The sequence below is a fragment of the Chrysemys picta genome, chromosome 10 (genome assembly GCF_011386835.1).
Source record: "Chrysemys picta bellii isolate R12L10 chromosome 10, ASM1138683v2, whole genome shotgun sequence".
NCBI lineage: Eukaryota > Metazoa > Chordata > Testudines > Emydidae > Chrysemys > Chrysemys picta.
The window spans coordinates 12,946,728-12,970,366 of record NC_088800.1 but is presented as its reverse complement, the minus strand read 5'-3'; the positions used below and the strand labels follow the sequence as shown (position 1 = coordinate 12,970,366).

Below are 23,639 nucleotides of genomic sequence, written 5' to 3'. Positions count from 1 at the left end.
ATGGCAATGTCTAACCTGGATTATGCTTGTTTTTATTCATTAAAGTGTGTGTTTTAATGTAGGCACATTTTCCTGATTGGGGCTTCACAAATGCAGCCAATATATTTTATTATCCTCCTCCTCTTGTGAGATTTGCAGTTATTTTAGGAAGTATTTCACTTACATTGTAAAGGGCAGCCATTGTGTTCCCCCTTGGCAGCTATTTCATTGCTCATGCTAGAATGTAGCTTTATTCATACAACTGTTCAATCATTCTGTTGTATTCCTCTCTGTCCTTGAGCCGATGGAAACACTAGCCCAACAGAACCCTAACGGAAGTGTCAATTTTCTTAGCTGCCTGAATTGGTAATAATAATACTTGCTTTCACTAGCAACATAAGGCTCCTTTTCATCCTGTTCTCCCCCACCACCCTAATTACAGATCCTAATTGGAATGCAACACACCTAAGGCCCAATCCTGCTCACACTGAAAGCAACAGGAGCAAGATGCCTCTGGATCAGTCCCTTAACAAAGGGCCATGGAAGTAAATGTTCAGTGTCCAAGTGAGGAGTTGCACTCAATACTGTGAAGTGCTGACCACTTTCTTGAATTAGGGCCAAAGCATTTAAGCATATGCTTGGAGTTAAGGGGAGGACTCCTATGCCTACAGTATGTGCTCTAGTGCTTTGCTGGATCGGGCCCAGGGTGCTCAGCACTTTGAAGGATTGAGCCTCAAAGCAAGGGAGAGGGAAGTGGGAAATGCTTGGTAGAAGCACAACTCATTCTATAGCATCTTTTGGTTTCGAGGAGTTTATGGGAAACTTATCTTCAGTTTTGTCCTGCACAGGGTTCACTGCACCCATGCAGGCTGTGCCTCAGAAAAGACTCAAACTGGGTGCACTGAGTTGTACGTAGTTTTGATGTGAAATCAGCCACAGTTTGCTAGAAGCTGAGAACCAGTCACTCAAAGGTCTATGAAAGTTGTAACAACGCAGGCAAGCTCAGCGTTTGAAGTAAAGCAAGGATCTGGAAAACTTTCACAGGGTGGCAAATTTTTTGTTTTTTCTTTATTTATTATTTTAATGCAAGAATAAATTACGCAGTAAATTGAAATGCAAAGACTCCTTAGTAATATTTACACTTAAGAACATCAGGAATACGATGCAGCAAAATGTCTTGATGCTGCATCTTTTACAACACCAGCATTTGAAATCTTCTCATGGAACAACGATGCATCTCTATCAAACATTGTAAGAGGCACTAGCCTGCCCACATTAAAAACCACAGGCTATTAATACCACAGGCTTAGCAATTAACAGAAGAAAAGTTAATATACAGGAATTGGCTTTATAAACTTCCAAAGTCCAAATGTCACTGTCCCTCTTCCAAATTCAAAACACCATACCTCCAATCCTCAACACTGAAGCAGTAAGAAGAGAACTTTCCTGGAAGTGGAAATCTCTGCAGCAAAAATGCCAATAAGAGAGAAGGTTTAAGGGTTGTTTTGTTTTATTTTGTTGGTCTCTTAAATCTCAATACAAACACATCTATTGGCTTCTTGTTTCCAACAAGGCTTCAATGACAACAGTCCAAGCAACTGATTAGAACAAGCCATGCTATTTGTTTGGTGGCTCAAATGTCTCCATTCCGAGCCCTGACCGTAAAAACGACTTTCTTTGACTTAACATTTCAAAAAAGAGAGTGAAGGGGGCAGAGATAGAAATAAAGATGAACTTCACATTCCAACATCTTAAGTAAATAGAAATACTAAATGGTGTACATCCATCTTCCACTGACAAGAAGGGCTGGAATGTAAATTGAAAAAGCACAGAATTGACATTAAAAAAAACCAAGAGAAATCCTACAATCACCCCCCTCTAGCTTTGGAGTTATGTTTTTTGGTTTTGTTTTGTTCACACTGCATGTATTAAATGCATGTGCATAGGGTGACATTCCAGATTGTTCTCATATATAGAATATAGTTTTCCATATATCTGTACAATGGTTAGCTATAAAAGAAACGCTTAAATTGTGCATCAGACGTGTTCTGTACATTGCAAACAAAAATAAAAGAGAAATATGGACTAGGTATAGAACTTTAGAAGTAGGTTTTGATCTTGCTTTGTTTGATTATGTAATATTATCAATTAAAACCAATAAACTCATTCTGGTTATGTGTAAGTGGGTTACTATATAGGGACTTCTCCAAGTTTTAGGGTATGATGGAGTGAAAAGGCCATCAAATGATCCAAAGGTTCAGTTCAAAAATATTATTTTTTTCTTTTCTTATAAAGTGTATTTTAAATGGTTTGTTTTTGCATCATCATAACAAATGGGGGGTTGACTAGGGTTACCATATTTCAACACTGAAAAAAGAGGACACTCCACAGGCCCCGGCCCCGCCCCAACTCCACCCCTTCCCCGCCCCCATTCCAACCCCTTCCCCAAAGTCCCCCCCAACTCCGCCCCCTCGCCTGAGCACCCCGCATTCCTCCTGCCCCATGGGCTCCGGCTGCTGCTGCGCTGGGGAAGTGAAGCCAGTAGCGCTCGGGCAAAAGACGCTCGGGGGACCCTAAGTGCGAGTGGCTGCAGCAAAACTAACAACTCCCCCAATCTGCGGAGGCGGTGGACGGCATCCGAGCGCACAGCCGCCTCCTCCCCGGGCTCCGGCTGCTGCATTGGGGAAGTTGCTTTGGCCCCAGCGCGCGGTGGAGAGCGGCGGGAGCCGGGAAAGTTGGAGACCGGGGAGGAGGCGGCTGCATGCTCGGATGCCGCCCGCCGCCTCTGTGTCCCGGCAAATCGGCATATCACGGGAATTGTAAGTTTTGCTGCAGCCACTCGCACTCGGGGTCCCCTTATCATGCCTCCCTATTTTCCCAGACATGTTCGGCTTTTTGGAAATTCCTCCCAGACGGGGATTTGAGGACCAAAAAGCTGGACATGTCCGGGAAAATCCAGACGTATGGTAACCCTAGGGTTGAGAAAAGAGAACATGAAGGAAGTAGAAAAATTTAAGAGGATCATCTTTCACCTTTCAATTTCATGCCTCAAGCGTGGGGAAGAAAAACTGGTCAATTATTACTTGGTAACATCTTTGGGTTTAGGGGTTGCACTCTCCTCCTTCTGAAAGAATTTGGTGGGGCCTTTTGTGACAGTTTCTTTTCCCTATATACTTGCTCTCCTCTCGGACTACCTATTTCCAAATACTTCTAAAGTTGCACTTGAAATCTTCCCTCTTGTAATTGTATCTTGTTTTCCTAGGCACATCTCCCACTTGAGTTATTTGAAACAAGTTTTCCATCACAAACTGCTGGAGACATCCTTTATTATTGCTACTAGTCACCCAGGAGCTGAGGCATGGACATTTTATTCATAGCAGGTATGTGCAGAAGGAGAATAATGGATAGGAAGGTCGAGGGGTGAGAGAGAATGGTCAGGTTTTAACTTGCTGTGCAAGTTATCTTCAGCTTTCCATACAGACTTGTGTAAGCAGGGTGGATAAAAATCAATTATTTAAAAAAAAAATCTAATTTTTTAATTTAAATTGGATTTTTTTTGATAAAATGCTGTTTGAGGGAAAAAGATAGCTTTAATTATGATACATTATAGCTCAAAGATATCTCATCATGAAATAGGGATTATAAATTCTAATTCTATAGTATGAGAATATATTCATGTAATGTTTAAGAAAAGTTTTGTAAATGAGTTCCAATAGTTCATGGATTAGGGACCCAATCTCATGGGGTTCCAGGGGCTTCTGTATGGATTATTTAGGTTAATCTTTCTATCTACCCAATGGGACTCAGTGCTCAGTCTAGACCAGTGTTTCCCAAACTTGGGACGCCGCTTGTTTAGGGAAAGCCCGTCGGGCCAGGCCGGTTTGTTTACCTGCCGGGTCCGCAGGTCCAGCCGATCGCGGCTCCCACTGGCCGCGGTTCGCTGCTCCAGGCCAATGGGAGCTGCTGGAAGCGGCGGCCAGTACGTCCCTCGGCCCGCACGCTGCTTCCTGCTGCCCCCCTTGGCCAGGAACAGCGAACCGCGGCCAGTGGGAGCCGCGATCGGCCGGACCTGCGGACGCAGCAGGTAAACAAACCGGCCCGACCCGACAGGGGCTTTCCCTACACAAGTGGCATCCCAAATTTGGGAAACACTGGTCTAGACGATACCATCAGAGATGCTTAGTTTTGCAGTTCTCAAACTGTGGATTTGTGTCTTCAGAGATAACATGCTTGTTAAAAGCAAAACTGTTAAATAAATAAATAAATAAATAAATAAATAAATAGAGGTGAGGAATAACAGACATCAACCCTATTGTCCCTCTGCAAATTTGTATACACAGAGTCAATCCCTTATCTCTCGCTAAAAGTGCAAAGTTTCAAAAAGTTAAATGAAAAGGAGATTGTTGGGGGCGGAATAGATCTGGACAAAGAGAAGAAGTCTGGAGATAAATGTGAGAAGGGAGGGACAGGAAGTAGAAAAAAAAGTGAAACTGGATGAGCAGCATATTCCAGAAGTCTTGAGGTCTTTCTGATGTAGCCTTCATTGATTTGAGATCTACCATACCATTCTCTCACTAGAAGGGAAATCCTATAATGGCAGCAGGCCGTAAAAGAGCCCCAGTTTGGGAATATTTTAATGAAGTTCCTCTACCTGTGTGTAAGACAGGCATGCAATGCAAAACGCAAACAGTGCAATAAAGAAATGCAAGGCCTGGTTGCCCCAATGAAACAACATCATGAGAAGTGTTCCTTCTCAGGAGCAAGTTGCATTGAAGGTGATGAAAGGAACATGTCTGAACATGCAGGATCTTCAGGTTGGTAAACTTTTATTTCACACTTCTTTCTTAAGGACTGCCTGTCTTCCTTCTGGACTATTCTTGAATTCTTACGTTTGAGCAAAACATGTAGTTGTTACTCTATGGTACTATCATTTTAGATGCAGTTATGATAAAAAAAATAAATAGATGAAACAGGCAGATTTTCCTTTTACAATTTGACCTTTAAAGTAGTACTGAGTGTCAGTGAATGCAATGAGTAATACTAAATGAGCAGTATGGTAATAATTAAATAACTGCATTGACTTATTTTGTTTAGGAGAATCCATCCTCAACATTCGGAAGACTATCCACCTTCAAGATCACCATCATTTTCTATAGTTTCAGAGTTATCTGCCAATGATAGTGTTTCAGTCACCTCATGTATGTCACATAGCCACAGTATACCACCTGTAGCAAAAAAATAAAATAAAATAAAATAAAATCTCCATCATCCAGAAACAACTATAGATAAGTTTGTGATAAGAACCAGTAGATTACAAAAAGAGATAATTAATGAAAAAATTGCCCAGTTTGTTTATGCAACAAACTCTCCTTACCGTATGATTGAGAACCCACACTTCATTAACATGGTTCAGTCATGAAGACCAGGATACAGTCCACCCAACGGAGCAGATGTCGCAGGCAAATTGCTGGATCAAGTGTATGAAAGAGAAACTGAGCAGTCTGCAAAAGGTCTAGAGGGTGAAATTGTTAACCTGAGTCTTGATGCATGGAGAAATGTCCACAATGATCCTGCTGTATGTGCTTGTGTGACAAGAGAAGAAAGGAATGTCTTCCTTACAGAAAAAACTGGTACATCGGGAACTGCACACAGTAGACTACTTACAAGAAGTAGCAGTAAAATCTATAACAAACTGTGAAAAAAATTCAAATGTCTAGTACGCAGCTTGGTCACAAACAATGCTGCAAACGTATCCAAGATGAGAAGAAATTATTTAGAAGAGTCCCACGCTAGTAAAATACAGTTGCAGTGCTCATTTGATGCACCACCTAGCCAAAGACTTCAGTGTTCCAGAAATAAAGACGAATGTTGTTGAAATTGCAAAATACTTCCGTAACAACCACTTTGCAGCAGCTGTTCTGAAAAACGTGGGAGGAACCAAGCTAACTCTCCCACAAGACGTGCAATGGAACTCAGTAGTGGACTGTTTTGAGCACTATATCAAGAACTGGCCTAATCTGATGACAGTTTGTGAACAAAATCATGAAAAAAATAGATGGCACTGTCACAGCCCAAGTTCTCAACATTGGGCTTAAGAGAAATGTTGAACACATGCTGAGTACCCTGAAGCCTTTTTCTGTAGCCTTGAACAAAATGCAGGGAAATAGCTGTTTTATTGCTGACACTGTTGAAATTTGGAAGGAACTGAGTGAGATATTAAAAAGAGAAATATGCAATGACAGAGTTAAATTACAAGCATTAAAAAAACAAATGGGACAAGCACTATCTCCAGCTCATTTTATTGTAAATATTCTCAATACTCAGTACCAAGGTCAAACCTTAACTGCTAAAGAAGAGGGGCTGGCTATGACATGGACATCCAGCAATCATCCCTCCATAATGCCAACTATAATAAACTACAGAGCTACGGGTGAACCATTCAAGAAATATATGTTTGCTGATGATGTTTTAAAGAAAGTTACACCAGTGAACTGGTGGAAGTCACTTAACCTCTTGGATTCAGAGACTGTTGAAGTGATAATCTCACTTTTAACAGCAGTAGCTTCTTCTGCCAGTGCAGAAAGAATATTTTCTTCCTTTCGACTAATTCATTCCAAATTGAGAAATCGTTTGGAACCTGAAAAAGCAGGAAAGCTTGTTTTTCTTTTCCAGATTATGAAGAAACAGGAAAATGAAGGTGAAGATGACTGAGTTCGCTGCAGAAGCCAATATTTTAAGTTTCTCATGTTGACCTGGCTGACATAGTCGATTTATTTTTTTTTTTAATATTTCATTTAACTATTTTAACAAAAACAAACCTGGTTTTAAAAAACTTGAATGTTTAACTAATTTCAAAAATTCACATGCTTATTTTGTTAAACAATTATATGTTTGCTGTTGAAGAAAAAAACCCAGAATACACAAGGTTGTTGTTTTAATTAAATAAAACAATTTAAATGCCTGTCTGGTGATGTTCTCCTCCTAATACAGCATGGCAAGAAAATCCTCCAAATATTAATGACTAACCTGTTGAATTGGAGATAGTTCACCTCCCAATGACTTCATAAATATCTGCTTCAATTACCTTTGGTAAATGAAATAACCAATCATTCATTTTCTGATACAGCTGTAAAACTAATCTGAAAAGTTTTCAAAATAAATCACTTTAAAAATGTATAGTGTGTACCTTCTAAAAATGAAACCTACATCTATCTCTGAATTGTGAAGAATATGTATTAAGGTTATAACAACCAACAAGAATGCACTTTTATGTAGAAATCCATGATTAAATCGAGTCTTCCTGACTAGTGATTTAAATCAATTTGATTTAAATCAAATCCACCCTGGTGGTAAGGTAAGTTGTATTATTCTTCTCTCTTTTTCCAACAGTTGCTACTAACGGACCTGGCAGGCAGCATGTGACACGGAAAAATGCAGATAAATTTTTGGCTTGGGTGCCTACGTTGCGGCCTCAGAGTCATGAGCCAATGGGCCCACATAAAAGCACTGGAGAAGAATGCAAATTCATTCTTCTTTTGATTATAAGCATGTGTTTCTTTATTGCATAGTCCTGATGTGCCTCCACACAAAGTTACTGACTGAGGAGGGAGGACGCATACCCAAACAGAAGCCTTTCTGAAACGGTTAGACAAAAAACACTTGTTCAGCTAATAACAGCAGTTTCCAGACTGTGTCCATCCAAGAAGCACATAGGTAAGGGGCATGAGAGCTACACCTAATACTCACATAATGGAGCAGACCACAGCAGCCTGTAATGAATCTCCCCTCAGATCTAGAGGCAATGTTGCTTGCTGGGACCTATATATTCTGCAGGCCACACTTGTTAGGAAGATGTGGGGGTGGCCATTTGTCACGCAGCAGAATTCTACAGGGTACACTCTGGACAACTTCAACTGGGGTGAGAGGAGAGAAGGAGAAGGGAGATCTATGCAAACTGTGCTAGTTCTACTGTGTATAGGACCAGGGATCCCAAGTCCATGGTGCTGAGCCTTCCCAGTGATGTGGTTTTGTGGGGAATACAGTGGATGTTTGAGTACATTTGTGTGTAAATGCAGTTTACATTGAAATGATTCCATGGCCTCACATGTCCCAAGGAAATTATCCTGACAAAAACATAACCTGTGCTATGGAGAGAAAGTCTGAAAATATTCCTCAGTCTTAACCCATGATGACTGATAAAGGACCTCTACATTCCCTGTAAACTAAACCAATCCAAACACAAGCCTTGTTACACTGCTTAGAGCCAATCTGGTAAACATAAGATAGGAGGGAGCGTGAGAGCGATTTGGACTGTGGTCTAAATAAGAATGTCTCAGGGCTCATCTTTATCGCAAGCTGGGGGATATTGTCAATGAGAAGCTGTTCCCACACTACATCATGTCGTCGGCCTACAAAGGCAGCCTGCAGGCAAAAAAGCCCCGTGCCAAGCAAGCTGAGAGAGAAGTAATGGAGGCATCAGGCATTACCCGTCTAGCAAGAGCAGTGGGCAGCAGCAGCTACAATTCCCGGCTCAGGAGACCCTTTGAAGGGAGTACATGGAGCGTGAGTGAGAAAAAAAATAGAGGTCTGTAGAGCCAGAATAACCTAATGCTTAGGGCACCTGCAAAGAGCACTCTCTGGACTGAATCCAGCTGCTGTGTTAATTTCTAACCCACCTTGAGAAAGACCCTTTTTTCCGTTTCCCCTGAAGTAAGGAAGCTGAGAAACTGACTGCTTTGTTTTAATGTTTCTCAAAGATCCCAGCAACAGGTAACTCTCTCAGCCATCTCCTTGTCTATAAAACTAGCATAATGCTTTGATCACCTTGTTGGCTAAGGGAAGAGAAATAGTTCCACTTCACCATGGGGATTATTAACTGCAGCAGCAAGCCAGTGCCTTTGTTCTCAGGTACACCATGTTCCGGTAGAAGTCTTACAGCTAAAAGGCAGTTGGGGGATGGGGGAAGAGACATCTTCCTAAAGAAAAGAGAAAATCTCATGCAACTTTGATGCGAATTCCCTAGCACTTTCCAAACCCAAGTATATAGGAATAATTTCAAGGGAAATGGGTGGAAAATGTGAACCATTTGCTTTGGGAGGGGCCTTTAAGGACATGTGTGGTACTGCATACCACATTTCACTGGATGGAATAAACATCTAGATTTGATCGTTCAATTTTTTTAAAATTGCAAGAACGTTACATACTAAAGTGTGACAGAAAAAAAAACACACAAAGGTTTTGTGCAGTAAATAAATGCATCAGAGAAACCGAGTCATATCCCAGGAAGTGCCCAGCTACTCAGGGATGCCCTCAAGCGTGCTAGCAGGAAGCCTAGGAAAGGATATGCCACAGCAGCAAACCGGGACCCTGGCAGCTAACAGGGGTGGCAGGAAAGAGCATTAACAACTCATCTGGTCCTGCACACTGAGCTTTGGTTCAGTATGAACAAAAGGCCAAGTTTCAAATTAGGAGTAACATTTTCAAAAGCACCTATGTGACTTGGGAAACTACGTCCCACTGACTTTCAGTGACACTCACCCTAGATCGTCATTTGGTTGAACTCTTTTCCCCATCCCAGCCCATCCATAATTGCAACTCAGGCAGGCGGCATTACGGCTGATGCTGGATCTTACGAATGGCAGCTTGCTGGGCTGCTGAACTGAGACGTTTGGTTTTTTTTGCATTTGGTTGGTTTGGATTTTTTGGTGAAAGGCAAGGTGAATCACATCACATATAGCCCCAGTGCAGGCATTACAAGTATATTCCACCTCCTCACCATTATCATTTACTATTTGTTTTACAGTAACACCCAGTGGTGCCTCTCCTGTTCTATAGCTATACAAAAGCTATTCCCCTTGCTATTAAAATCACACTGTCACCCACACTGAAAACTCTTATTGGCCTAACTCTAGCACACACACGCACAAAAAGAAACTCAGATTCCATTATCATTTCTTAGCACCAACTCTAGCCTGAATGTATTTCTTCCAAGCCCTGGGCTATAGGCAGATGGGCCTTGTGCAATAAGACCAACTTCTTGCCTGGGCAAGTTCCTTCACTGTATGTTTTTATTCAAGAACACATAGGCCATAGCTCCTGCAAGCCATAATTGCCACAGTAGCTCAAAACATTAATCATAAAGGCTAAAGGCTTCCATGCAAGAAAACTCATTTCTGTACTGCTATCCTTAGGAGCGGTTACTGCAAACCTGCTGAAGCACAGGGAATGCTAAAGAATATGCGTCCGTATGCTCAAGTAATCCCTGATAGTGACAGGACTCATTTCCCTGCTTGTGTGAAAAGAAGAGGACTCTTCACCTGGCAACAAGCCCCACTTAAAGTGCAAGGCACAGATGCAAAACTACAGTGTCACGCTGCACATATCAAAATTCCTCAAGTAGTCCAAGTATTGTATTGCATATGGGAGAGGAGCAGACAGACACTGGCAGTCTCCCAAGACAAGGTCCATCTTAGGAATGCAGCTGTTCCTATTAACCCTTTCACTGGCATTTAGGATGGGTTTTTTTGGTGGGGAGGGGAGAATATGAGCGAGATGAAATGATGATTGTTTATGGAAAACACAGCAGCACTTCTGTAGAGTTCTGTACTCTGGAACCACCAGCCTGCAAAGGGTTTAATTCAGTACTATTACTATGGCAATGGGATCAAGGGCCAAATTCATCCCTGAAATAACTTCAATGGGATTACACCATGGGTGAACTCAGCCCCAAGAAGTTAAATTAGCCCTGGAAAAGTGCACAAAGAGTTAAAGCCTTTACATAACAGAGAGGGATTCAATGCCAAAGATCACGTCAGAGTGGGTCCTATAATTACAATATGCCAATGATTACAATATGCCCTTTACCTTTGGGCACTTAATTATAAGGTCATCATACCTAGCACCCACTTCAACCTGCCAAGGACACAGACCTAAGAAGAGGGATCTAATTCGTAGATGCTTTTCAAGTATGCACTAGTAAAGCTAACCTTACACTAATTCTCTTCTTCCTTTTAAACATTATGTGTTTTGTTTAACATGACTTTTAACTAATTGGTTTATTAATTAGGGCAAGGACAGTCTGTGTGTAAAGAAGGGGGCTGTGATTTTACTGAGTCACCCATTGAAATGACTCAAGCAATTTGTTTTAGTACAAAAATACTTAAATGTCATCACGGAGCTAGAGAGACAAGGTAGGTGAGGTAATATCTTTTACTGGACCAACTTCTGTTTGGGGAAGGAACAAGTGCTTTTGAGCTTCCCAGAGCTCTTCTGTAGGTCTCTGAGCTAGTGATTAAACAAAAATTGTTACCAACTCACAAAATGTATCCCAGGATCCTGCAAACTAGCAAGTAAACAAAACAGCAGCACACATTTTTCTTAATCACTCCACATTTGGTTTTTGGAATGCTGTTTTACACACCCGTAGCCAAGGCTACCGCGCTGTGCCAAGGAGCTCAATGGCTTTTAGAAAGATTAACTTCTTAAATAGGCACAAACAGCAAAGATTCAGCTACAGCCAGTGACGGTGAACTGAAGCAGGCAACATCATGGAAGGGGGGAGGTGGCAGTAGCACAGGGAGATATCACGTAACCTCCTCCTGAAGCTGATATAGCTGTCTGTAAGATCCCTCTCAAAGCAGGAAAGCACCGAATTTAATGGGCTAGCCATGTTTTGTTTTATTTAGTTTGTTGAGTGATATTCTTCACATACCAAAGGGAAAAAAAAAAAACTAAAGAAAAGACAACTGGCATTCCACTGTAAAGAAAACTGGCAAAAGACAATACCTGCAAGCGAGCGCCAAGAGTAAGCACAGAAAATATCTAAAACCAGAATCCTAGTTGCTGAGGAAGGAGTTCATGAAACCTATTGCCCCTCAAGAACTCTGGGAAGGATATAAGCTCACTGGGCCCTTTCTGGGCACTCAGCTCAGAATTTGACCCATCAATTCTCCAACAATTCTCATTAGGGTCAGAAACTCAACCCCGGACCCTCTTGTAAAAAAATGTTCATTTTATGAGTAGTCCCTAAACATCTTGGGGACACTGAGCTGGAATTAACATGAACCCCTGTATAATCACAGTAGAAGGGCATTTAACAATATCTGAACTAGTGCTACAGTAAATGTGCTACAAACTCTGCTCCCTCTTCCCCTTGTGAAGGGAACAAAACCAATCACCACCATCACCACGCATGTTAGAGAGCCAACCCAACTGACACTTGAACATTCCTCATTATTTTATTTTCACACACTGAAATTCATGAAAGTGTTCCAGCATTATCAACATTATTTTTTTCTTAGTGAATGGAACAAGCATCTAGCCCAAGATAAAGTGCAGCTCTGAATGTACTTTGCAGCATAAATATCCAGGAATGAGACATACTTGAATAAATAGCTGGCACTACATCACAACTAATAAGTACCTCACCACCGCCCACTGACTGCTAGCTGGGCTGAAAGAATTACTATGTAGCTAGATTCCTTTTCGTCACTCTGCGATACAGGCAAGCTGAACTGGAGTACTGATACACCAATCTCTGGCAGCTTGAGAAGAAAAACCCTGTGCTCTGTAACCCAGCTCTAGTCTATTTCATTTAGTTCAAAGAGTGTGACACTAGCAGATCCGATCAAATTCCTCACTTTACTCAGGCCAGAATGAAGGACTCAGCCGAGCAGGGGAAAGTGAGACCAAGTTATATGATCCTTTTCTTTTTCAAAGGATGATTTAGATGAACATCTTTGTCACAAACCAGAGACGGTATCACTAGACAGCGGCACCAGGAGGTTACAGTTTGGTGATAGCAGAGGGTTTTGAGCTAGCCAGCTTTCACCAGAGTAAAAGATTTGATAGCACCATCTCTCTCGTGAGAATGCCCACTGTTATTTTTTAAGTGTAGGTAATAATAGACTACAGCCTTTTAAAATCCTACTCATCAGCTTGCCCAGGGCAATTAGAAAATGTTCGCAGGTAAGTGCAACCACTGTGATCAACTTCTGCAGATTACTGATGTTTGAGTTAAATTGTCTAGCACTGATGATTGGGGGAGGGGAGAACCCTTATAACATACTGCGTGTGGACTAAGCTGAACCAGCCAGGTCCTGAAAAGCAATTGTTACACTAGTGGGCCTGAAGAGGGAGCACCACACAATCTGCCTCAAGCCATAGACCAGCTCCTCCCCTCCCTGTATCCCTTTACCTGTGCAACGCACACTCTCACCTTACCCCCAGACAAGGTTAGGCCCAGAACACTCCTGCTTTGAAGCATCCTCCCACAGCCAGCCCCAAACGCTGCTGCCTCCTCCTATCCAGCTCCAGTGAGCCCCCTTCCTCAGGGCTAGGGAGTGGAACAGGACAGACCCAGTGCCTACCCCGCTCCAGGGAGGGCTCAAAATTTCCAGCAGCCTCATCTCTAAATGAGGAAAGAGGTAAAGCAGAACTCCCAGCCTTTCTGCAGGGCCTGAGGAAGCGACCCTGCAAGTGGAGAGGGGAAGTGCCTGCCACCAGGAGACGACTGCAGGCCTGACTGGGATATGGAGACCATTGCAATTCTACATGGGTGGGAGCAGTGCTGAGGTGGTCATTGATTCTGCGGGGAGGTCCAACTGGGTCAGAGGGATTGAGGAGGCCATTGCGTGCCTTAAAGAGCTGCTGCTGAAGAGAACAAGCATTGGTAGGGCAGGGAAGACAACTACTGAATTTGCAAGGGAAGAGAAAAGAGGATTGATTAACTTGGAATGAGAAAGAAAAACAACAGGAAACTGTTATAGAAGGAGAATGGTGACTGAGTAGGTGGGAAGAGGACTGGGATAAGGTGGAATGTGCATGACGGAGCCAAGGGGATGAACAGTGAATTTCAGGTGGTGAGAGTTTGCAAGCGAGAGAGAAAAGATGTATGTGCAAGTAACATACTTTACACTTCTATGTCACTTTTCATTTAAGTTGCTCAATAAAAACATAAATTAAGGGTGTGTATCTTTTGGTACAGTCTGATTACATGATCACATATTTCCCCTTTCCTAATCCCAGAAGAGCCCCAGCCTCATCCAGTAGAAAGGCTGCATCACGCTCAGTGAATCAGATCGCTGTTCAATATTTAGTTGTAAACTAATTGTTTGATGTGCGGCCCTAGGTCTTACAAAAAGCACACAAACCAATCTCAGTATGAATGATGCAGTTTCCATGAGTCGTGCCTTATTCGCCCTCCAAACTGTATGCTGATGGAGGCAGAGATCCTACATAAAAAGTAGTATACAGTTATGGAATTAAAGAATGCATCACTTTTTCTACACACACTGGTATCAACAATAACTTTGCATGAGTGACTTTATTACAGGCAGTTCCAGACTTGAAGGCTACACATCGTAACCTTAATATCCTTTTAAAGTAGGTTTTATAAAGGAATTTCCTAGTATTTTTAAAATAAAACAAAAATTCCATATCATGCACAACACTTTGCTAGACACTAGCAGAATGGTCCTCACCCCCCCGCGCTTAGCCTTCCACTACTCATCGTTCTCAAACACCCCAACTGTTAATTCTTCCAACTTTCCAAAAACAGTCACCTCTAGGCTATGAACAAACATGCTAAATTCAGCCCGAAAGTTGTAAGTGCCGAAATTCATCCTTGACATACTTGCAAGCAACTGAAAACAAATTAGAATGAAATTCCTTGTGCAACTTTAACTAAAGGTTGCATCACTCTACAATCTACATAAAATATCTTTTTGTCAGTTGGTTAACTGAGGCATCGAGCAGTTAAGTCATTTGCCCAAGGAGAACTCATTTAAAGCAGATACTGCTTTGTCTCCTTCACTTCCACTTACCATTTTAACAGTCTCATCAGCACACTCCTCATCCCATTCTCAGTAGTTGCTCTTGAACAATCTCACATTGATAAGTAATGAAGATAATCCATGTGCAAACATGCTGATGCGCGTGCAAACACTCCGTTTATTTTTTAAGACGCCTACCCAGTGTGGCAATACTGGCTAACCCACAAATCCGAAGGAAAATTATATACATGCCAGAGAACATCTTGTTTTTCCTACATGGCAGAGCGATTTCTTGATAATGTGAGAGTATCAAAGTCAGCTAAAGAAGAGACCTATTATTAATCTAATCCAGTTCTCTTTGCCAATACAGGGCTCCCTACAGTATGTTTTCCAGGGCTTAATGCAATCTAGTTTTAAGCTTTCGACATGGGAGCACTTTCTTTCAAGAGAGAAGATATGATGGCAAAAATGATTCAGGGATGGAACCTGTACAGTGCCGAGCAACCTCAACTTGCACTGATTTAAAGGTTCTCTCTCCGTCTATTTGTTGACCCTATCATTTTTAACTGTAACCCACGCCCACCATAATACACACTCCTGCTCACCAACACCACAAACTTGTGGCACATACACTGCTCTAAATGGAATAAGAAACAGAGAAAGGCAAAAAATGAGATGGCACTCAACCAAATGCAGAGCTTTTGTAAGAAATGGAAGTGCGACGCATGCACAGCGGGTCTACCTTAGCCCCCTAGACAGGGAACCCCCTCCTGTTTTATAAAAGGCATATTTTATGTTATCATTGTTTTATATCCATATTAAACATACACACACGGCTGGGTAAATTGGGTAATGTATAGAGTTATATTTTATTTCTAGAGCTTCCTAAGAAGGGGATGAGTGCAAAATTAGCTTCAAGGGCTTTGACATGGATTTATGCCAAAAGGAACAGTTGCACCTGACTGCTGCAGGGGCAGCTGAAATAACACCTTCCCTGACTAGCTTAATTTAGTATTAATACTAAATGGGACAAATCTAGAACTCCATGTATACATAGGAATATGCACAGAATTCTACACAGCCTTCGTTTTGCAATAAGATGTTACCCCTTGTTTCTTGGGGGCCAGAGGGGCTGGTCACAGGCCTGCAGATGAAGTACACAGAACGGAGCATGCAGAACCTTTGAAATCCCGGAATAAGTCATGTGTGGATTGGGCTCAGCATTCAAGAGTCTCTCACACTCAAAATGTTGGCAATGGGAAACAGCTAAGGACAAACAGTGAGAATGAATTGCAGAGGCAGAGGGGAAATCTAGTCATAGTTTATAAATATATATGGTCCTTTTTAATGCAACTACACTAAAAGCAACCTCAGATGTGAAGTCATTTTGTTTTGTTCAGGGAAAGAGGAAGGCCTGGTCTACACCGGGGGGAGGAGAGGAGGGGGGGAGAAATCGATCTGAGTTACGCAACTTCAGCTATGTGAATAACGTAGCTGACGTCGACGTACTTAAATCTATTTACTGTAGTATCTTCACTGTGGTAAGTTGACGGCTGACGCTCTCCCGTCGACTCTGCCCGCGCCTCTCGCCCTGGTGGAGTACCGGAGTCAACGGGAGAGCGCTCGGCGGTCGATTTATCGCGTCTAGACTAGATGCGATAAATCAACCCCTGCTGGATCCATCGCTGCCCGTCGATCCAGCGGGTAATGTAGACAAGCCCTAAGATGACTGAACAGCTATTACATTGTGCAGTGTGAGATGCTGAAATAAAAGAGAGGTGTTTGGGGGAGGGGAAAACGGGCTGGTGCCTGAATCCTCTCTCTCATGTTATTTATGCAGGTCATTTCACTAGTCAAGGCTTTCCTGATTAACAGGGTTCTATTTGAATAAAGCAAACATTCAGTTACAGGGCCTATGGCTCGGTGTTCTCTTATAACTCATTTATACTCACAAACATTGAACAGGTGAATGGCTTAGCAACTGCAAAAGGCACAACTTTTGAAACAAAAAAAACCCCTGTGTGACAGAAATCAAAACTGTGTGGGATTTGCAAGGGAGGACAAAGGGAAGAAAAAGCTCAGGTTCTGTTTGTTTTTAGAAATGGAGAAGAAGCTAAAGTTAAGGCAGCCATATATGGTATTTATTGAGCATTTATATAAACAGATTTCATTAAAAACGGAGCTATTCCACTGTAGGCAGTTGCTCAGTGAAGCTTTATTATAGCGTGTGATACACACACAAACATTAACATTGTTGAAGAGTCAAAAAGTCGATTTCCCTTTTGCAATAAGGCACCGCCAAAGACAGGTGCAAGCCAACCATTTGCCATCACAGTACATGAACACACTCTAGCTCAGTGGGTGTAGGCTCTGGGATGAGGCCAGGGATTGGAGTGCAGGGCTTACCTCGGGCAGCTCCTGGTCAGTGACGCAACAGGGGTGCTAAGGCAGGCTTCCTGCCTGTCCTGGCACCACGGACCACGTTGCACCCCGGAAGCAGCCAGCAGCAGGTCCGGCTCCTAGGCGGAGGCGCACAAGCAGCTCCGCGCTTCTCATGCACAGGCACCGCTCCCCCCGCCCCAGCTCCCATTGGCCACGTGTGGAGCCAGTGCTCGGGTGAGGGCAGCGCATGGAGCCCAATGGCCCCCCTGCCTAGGAGCCAGGCCAGCTGCTGACTGCTTCTGGGGTGCAGCGCAGTGTCAGAACAGGTAGGAACTCCGCCGATGGGACTTTCAACGGGCCAGTTGGCGGTACTGACCAGAGCCGCTATGAGCCAGGTGCCTTCCATTCCGTGACCTAATACTGGGTCGTAACCCGCAGTTTAAAAACCACTGCTCTAGTTGACCAAGGTCTGATTTATTTAAAAAATAATAATTGTGTGTTTTTAACCACGTAAAAGAAAAAACAGAACCATTGTTCACATTACCAGTCATTGACATGAGATTCAGGAGGGAAATAAAGTCAATATCATACTTTGAAATGAGTAACATTTCATTTCAGTCCCACTGCTGTACACACCCCCATCTCCTTCTCTTCTGAACACATGTGGATATGAAATCTAGACAAGGAAGTTACACTGCAAAGCAATTTTCCTTGTGGTCCTCCATCTGTGTCTGTAATCAACGGTTTCCACCTGTTGTCTCTTGTCTTATACTTTGGTCTGTGTTTGTACAAAGCCTAGCACAATGGGGTCCTGATCCATGACTGGAGCTCCCAGGAGCTGCCACACTACAATAATAGTAACAATAATTGCACTAGACTGTGTAAGCACAATGATAAAGAGATAAAAATTTGGACACTAAGTGAAGTATTATGGGCCTGCCATTTTTAGTACCCTTATCAACACTTGTGCTGCTGCCTGCCCTTCCAATACACAGGCAGTACAACAGTACTTGCCTTGGGTTTTTGTGGGCAATACAACGCATCAGCTATTGAGAAGGAGAGAAAAAGGGTATTAAAAACAGCAGCTCTATGAGTGATCAGCTGCAAAACTAAGAATTTACTGATGAGCTGAAGACCTATAAACTTTGATACTGAAGAAAGATGATCTTCTTCACTCTGATGCCAAGTGGGTCAGACAGAGGAAGCATCTCAGCAATCTTCCAAGCCAAAGCAGAGTGGGAAAAGAATAAAGTACTACATGAGCAACTGAAAGGAAACACATATCTGTCCGGTTCAGCTTATTATGACCCATCACAAGTGGGCAAGGGTCGTCTCTGGCTGCAACATGAACACAAAGGCTTGCATCAAGAGCATGTATTTGGAGAACTGCACAGCAACTACTTCGGATTGCTGTTATCGTAAAAAAAAAAAAAAATTTACTAACCTCCATGGATTATGTATGTATTGTTTCTTTAAATCGGTAGCAGGAAGACAGGGAAGGGGCCCTGAGAAAGTGCTACCCAGAAGCACTACAGTCAGGCCAACAGAGCAGGTAGCTTTAGGGATAATATTGATTTCTTATTTAATAAAATTCATGTTCGATGTTAGAATAAAGCAATTCTTGCAAGACTCTTTACAGGCATCATATGAGCGATGTTACATTTATATAGATATTTTAATCCATTATAACTATCTCTGGAACACTTACAGCAAAGTCTCCTCTACCACATAAAAACAATAAAACAAGCCACAACAACAACGAAAGAACACAAGCAGTCCACACATGTCACAAGAGCCTCCTTCTTTGAATGCACGTATAGAACTTTGCTCCAGGAGTTTACAATTGTCCTTTCTCAGGCTTCACGTCACTTGCCATGCTTTCGGCCAAGACGGTGTCTCCATATTCAGGGATGCATCTCTGTCACAGGGTAACCTCAACTTGCCCAAGTGGTCAAACCGAAAACCAACTAAGCTTTCCCATGATTATGCTTATGGGACTTGGAAACCCTCCATCTGCCTCAGCAAAATAAAAAGATCACCGGCTGCAATAACACAACAACGTGTTAACCATAAAACAATAGAACCTTTGGCCAACAGGCATCCTACCCTGCATTAAGGGCAAACATATAATTTTCTACTATGCCTTTTCCAAGACACATCCAGTCTCTGTTGGATCCATGGTAAGGCGAGACTCCATTCAATTTTAGTTTTTCTTTGAGTAACCAGTAGAGCGTTTCTAAAACCTTTGCAATTACGAGAAGAGGATAGTAAGGAGGAGGTCTAGAAATTATTTATTCCTGTCCATGCCACAGGTGCATGGCCAGGAAGATTTCAAGTGAATGCCTTTAAAATAGTGTAGATAGCGTATTAGAGTAGTTAACTGCTTAGGACTTAGCTGAGGAGGTGCACGGACAGCTAAAGACAAAGCACAGAGCTATTGGTCTTCCAAAGAAAATACATACGAAGAGGAATGAGGGAATTCTTCCACTGCCTCCTTTGGGAAGCAGCTGCTAAGCCAGAGCAGACATTTCATTGGTGGCCCCTTAAACGATTTTGACGACAACTCCCAGTGGAAGAGCAAGAGCTGCAAGAGTCAGAAGGGAACTCAACAGGAAGGAGCACTCAAGGTTCCCCCCAACATATACTCTAAAATGTATGTATTCGTTGATGTAATGCCTATCGCCGTGACAGCGAGGCCCATTAACAAGAGTTATCCCTCCCATTTCTGAATGTTTTATTACATTAAGTGATAACCCAAAAATCACCCCAGCCAACCTGTATAACCCAAAGATTTTACGATGAGCATTTAAGCTCGCCAGACTCAGGCCTTTCCAAAGGGAACAGAGAAGAAGTCTCAACTAAGGACCATCCTGGCACCAATCTGAGGCTACAACTATAATGGCAAAAAAACAGGACTCCTAATACACAACCAGTCACAACGCTGCAGAACCACGGATTGTACAGATGGATCCTACTATGCCATCGTACACAAGGCCAATGAGTGTTAACCTAGGAACTCCATATTTTATTTAACAGGGTACGGTATAGAATGAAAGAGAACGGTCTGCTTCTCCAGAGAAACTTGCAAGCTAAACAACCCTAAATAGCAGTCTTGAGACACCTGAAAAACAACCTCCAGAGTCCAAGGAAGCTCAAAACATGTGGGCCACCAGCACAGTAGGTTTGGGAGAGAGGAGGCCTGCCCTAGAGGTACCCAGAAACCCACGAAGAGCCTGCTGCAGACTCTTAAAGTACAATGCAACAAGACAAGAATGTCCATCCTCATCCTTCAGCCTGCACCTTAAAGCTGGGAGTTAGCCCAGGGCGTCTGTATTAGGCAGCCTGAAAATTTTTAGTTTAGGAGAGAGAAAACATACAAGAGAATAGAAGGTCCACAGAGGGAAAATCCTCTTCCATTCTATAGGCTTGTCTGTTTGACATGGGAGAACTCAGTAAAGGAGGGTTTAACATGGGTAATCTGATGAGCAGAAACATTCTTGAATAGTCTTGGGCTAAACCACACCCTGGGAGAGGAACTAAGCATACAACAACCATAGCAAATTTAAAACAAGGACCTTCAGCAAAGCACCATGAAAAATGTGAATTAAAAGAAAGGAGTAATGGCCCTTCATAAAGGGTAGGGCTTTATCAGGGTTCCACTGTACAAAAACAGAGACAATCTAATAGTCCATTAAACCTGTTACAAATAATTATTAAATCAAAGGAGGAAAAAAACAATGTCAGCCTTGTGTGTGTTTCATTGTTGAATAATGACAGTGTTTACCTTTCTAGTGTAAAGCATTACCGCTCTGGATCCAACTTAAAGGCAGAGCAGATAATTAAATCTGTCATGTCTTTCCCTCTTAACTACCAGTGTCTGGGTTATTTATTAACCAGGCCTGCATATATTCATAGATTTGACTTGCTGTCTAATATACGTAGCTACAAGGCTCTGCTTGCCCACTACATTTAGAATGGCTGCCTGGGCACTTTATGCAATCTTCCTTTATTAATTCGCGTGGTGTTTTTTCCCTCTGGACGCACTAAAACGTCAATACAGCCTGAGGGCTGTGATTTAGTCAGAGCTCAGGAACTAAGCAGAGCCAGGACAGGTCAATAACTCAGATGAGAGCACAAAGGAAAACCCAGTAGTACACTGCAGATGTGTTGCAATGGCTCCGTAGGTGTCGCTCTTCTCTCTAGCTGTGTCTACATGAGCATTTTGTTATCTGACATCCCAATTTGGAACTACCACGGAGTGATAGCCCAGCACTAGCACACACTGTATGAAACAGGAATCTTCCCTCCTAGGAAGGAAATGGTCAGAACTGGTTACATCCTCACTTACTCTGTCTAAGGGTAAAGCTTGGGCTTGGAGTTTATCAGCCATAAGAGCTGAGGTCGGAACTTGGTTCCTTCTATATTCCTGCTACTTAGGGCTGTACTTGACTGGAAGGAGAAGCTGGGATTGCTCCTAGGGGAGGAAGATTACAGCAAACAAGCAGACTGGCTTTTTCACAAGCGAGCCTATGGAAGGGGGGGGGGGGGGATGTCTTTTCTTCCAGATCTCCTGGAAAATAGAGTTAAGGATATTTCCAAAGCTGCCGGGGTGCTCTAAAGTACTAGGGGTCAGTGTTTTAATGACATTCCCTGCACCTGGCACCTCCCACGCCCACAATGAATTCAGAGGACTCAACAAGCTAGAACAAAGGATCCAGAATACCAGCACATAGGACACAGGGCTCATTTAGGCTATCATTCAGGCTGTTCATAGCCAGGAGGTATCTGGAGAGACTCCTGTGGACCGGTTTTGGAAACTTCCATTTACAGGTCTCTGTCAAGACAGCTGTTCTAGATGAGTAAGATGCAGAGGATGCTAATATATCCAAGCCTAAGGGTGGTTCTTAGAGAACTCCTCTGCCCTGTGGCCTATCAGGTCCTCTAGAGAGGAATCAGAGTATAGAAGGAGGCTGCTACTGAGTTCACTTTGGGATGAGAGAACCACAACTCTTTGAGGCAGTCTTCTAGCCTGTATGCAGGTTTCTGGGTAATATAAGAACCACACTGTGCATGGAACAATTTGAGTCAGCACCTTGGAAAGAGAGAGGTGGACAGGGAGAATGAGCTAAGAGGGACCTCTTTGCAGAAAGTCAGGAAACCCCATAACTTTGCCTAGAGCAGAGATGAAATTAAGCCAGCACAGTCGGGTACGGCGTACCAGCAAGAGCCGGTGCGCCGTGCCGGACTGGACCGTCTCCTCCATCAGTGATTTAAAGGGCATAGGGCTCCAGCTGCTGTGGGGAGCCCAGGGCTCTTTAAATCACCGCAGGAGCTCCGGCAGCCTGGTAGCTCCGGGGTGATTTAAAGGCCCTGGGGCTCCCAGCCACAGCCAGAGCTCTGGGGCCTTTATATCATGAAAGGCTCCGCCTCTTCCAGTTGAGGCCACTCCCCCACTCAGGACTCCGGCATACCGGTAAGTCCTTTAAGTTACTTTCACCCCTGCCCTCGAGTCTTGTCTGGTTTGATTTTTAAGACCACATATGTGAGGAGTCACTAGACCCACTCCCCAGGCATTATTCTCTGCAGAGGAAAATAGAGCTGGGGAGGCAGCAGACTGGAGCACAGTAGTGGTTTGTTCTACACTTGGGTCCACCTGACTCTCCCCAAGTCCATGGCCTCAAGAGTCAGAGAGGCCTTGGAGGAAAAGACTCAGCAAACCAATGGGGAACACAAAGAAGTCCTTAGAGAGGACCAAAGATGGTGGCTGCAGAAGCAAGGATGGTGAGAGAAAAACCTCTCAGCCACTTTAAAGGGAAAAAAAGAAAAGTCATGGGTCTATCTAGGTATTTATGTAGCACTCACCACTGCAATATCTGAGACATGAATATGCAGAACTTATGCAATTTTTTTCAAAACTTATGCAATTTTTTCCAATCTCTGCAAGCGCTTGTCTAAGATTTAAAACCAGCCCCTCTTGCATCCTAAGTGAGACCCTGGGGCAACAAGGCACCCTGCATATTTGGCAGCCTGGCACTCTCCATCATAAAGACCAGAAACGTACAACGTGTTGCAGGTCAGTCCTGAGGTACATTGGCAGAGCTGTGTACCGAAAGCCCTCCTGCCTATACAGTGTGCATTGCAGTAATGGACCGCCATGTTTGGCTCATGTTAATAAGCCTTTGTCACTTAATAGCAGGAAAACAGAATTTGCCCAGAAAATTAGAAAAACTAGACAGCTGTAACCCTGAATCTTGGTAAATTTTCACAATGAAAATCAGGTCACTATCCCATCCTATCCCCATCATTACCCCCTCCCACCTCTGAAGTCTAGCAGATCTCCAATCAGTGATCCCTTTGTAAACAGCTATCGTGGTTAGCTGAAAGATATAAAACTAGCTATTCTGCAATTGGATCCTTTTTAGTTGATTATATAAAGAACATTTTCCAGAAAAGTGAGAAATTAAAAGATCACTCCCCTAAATCGTACTACAGGCATTATCCTACTTA

At 43.0% G+C, this 23,639-nt stretch overlaps 1 protein-coding gene across 21 annotated transcripts in view; it reads right to left on the bottom strand.

Moving 5' to 3' along the window:
• Positions 1 to 23,639, bottom strand: part of AKAP13 (A-kinase anchoring protein 13) — a 341,004-nt gene that overhangs the window by 291,511 nt on the left and 25,854 nt on the right. The window lies entirely within an intron of this gene.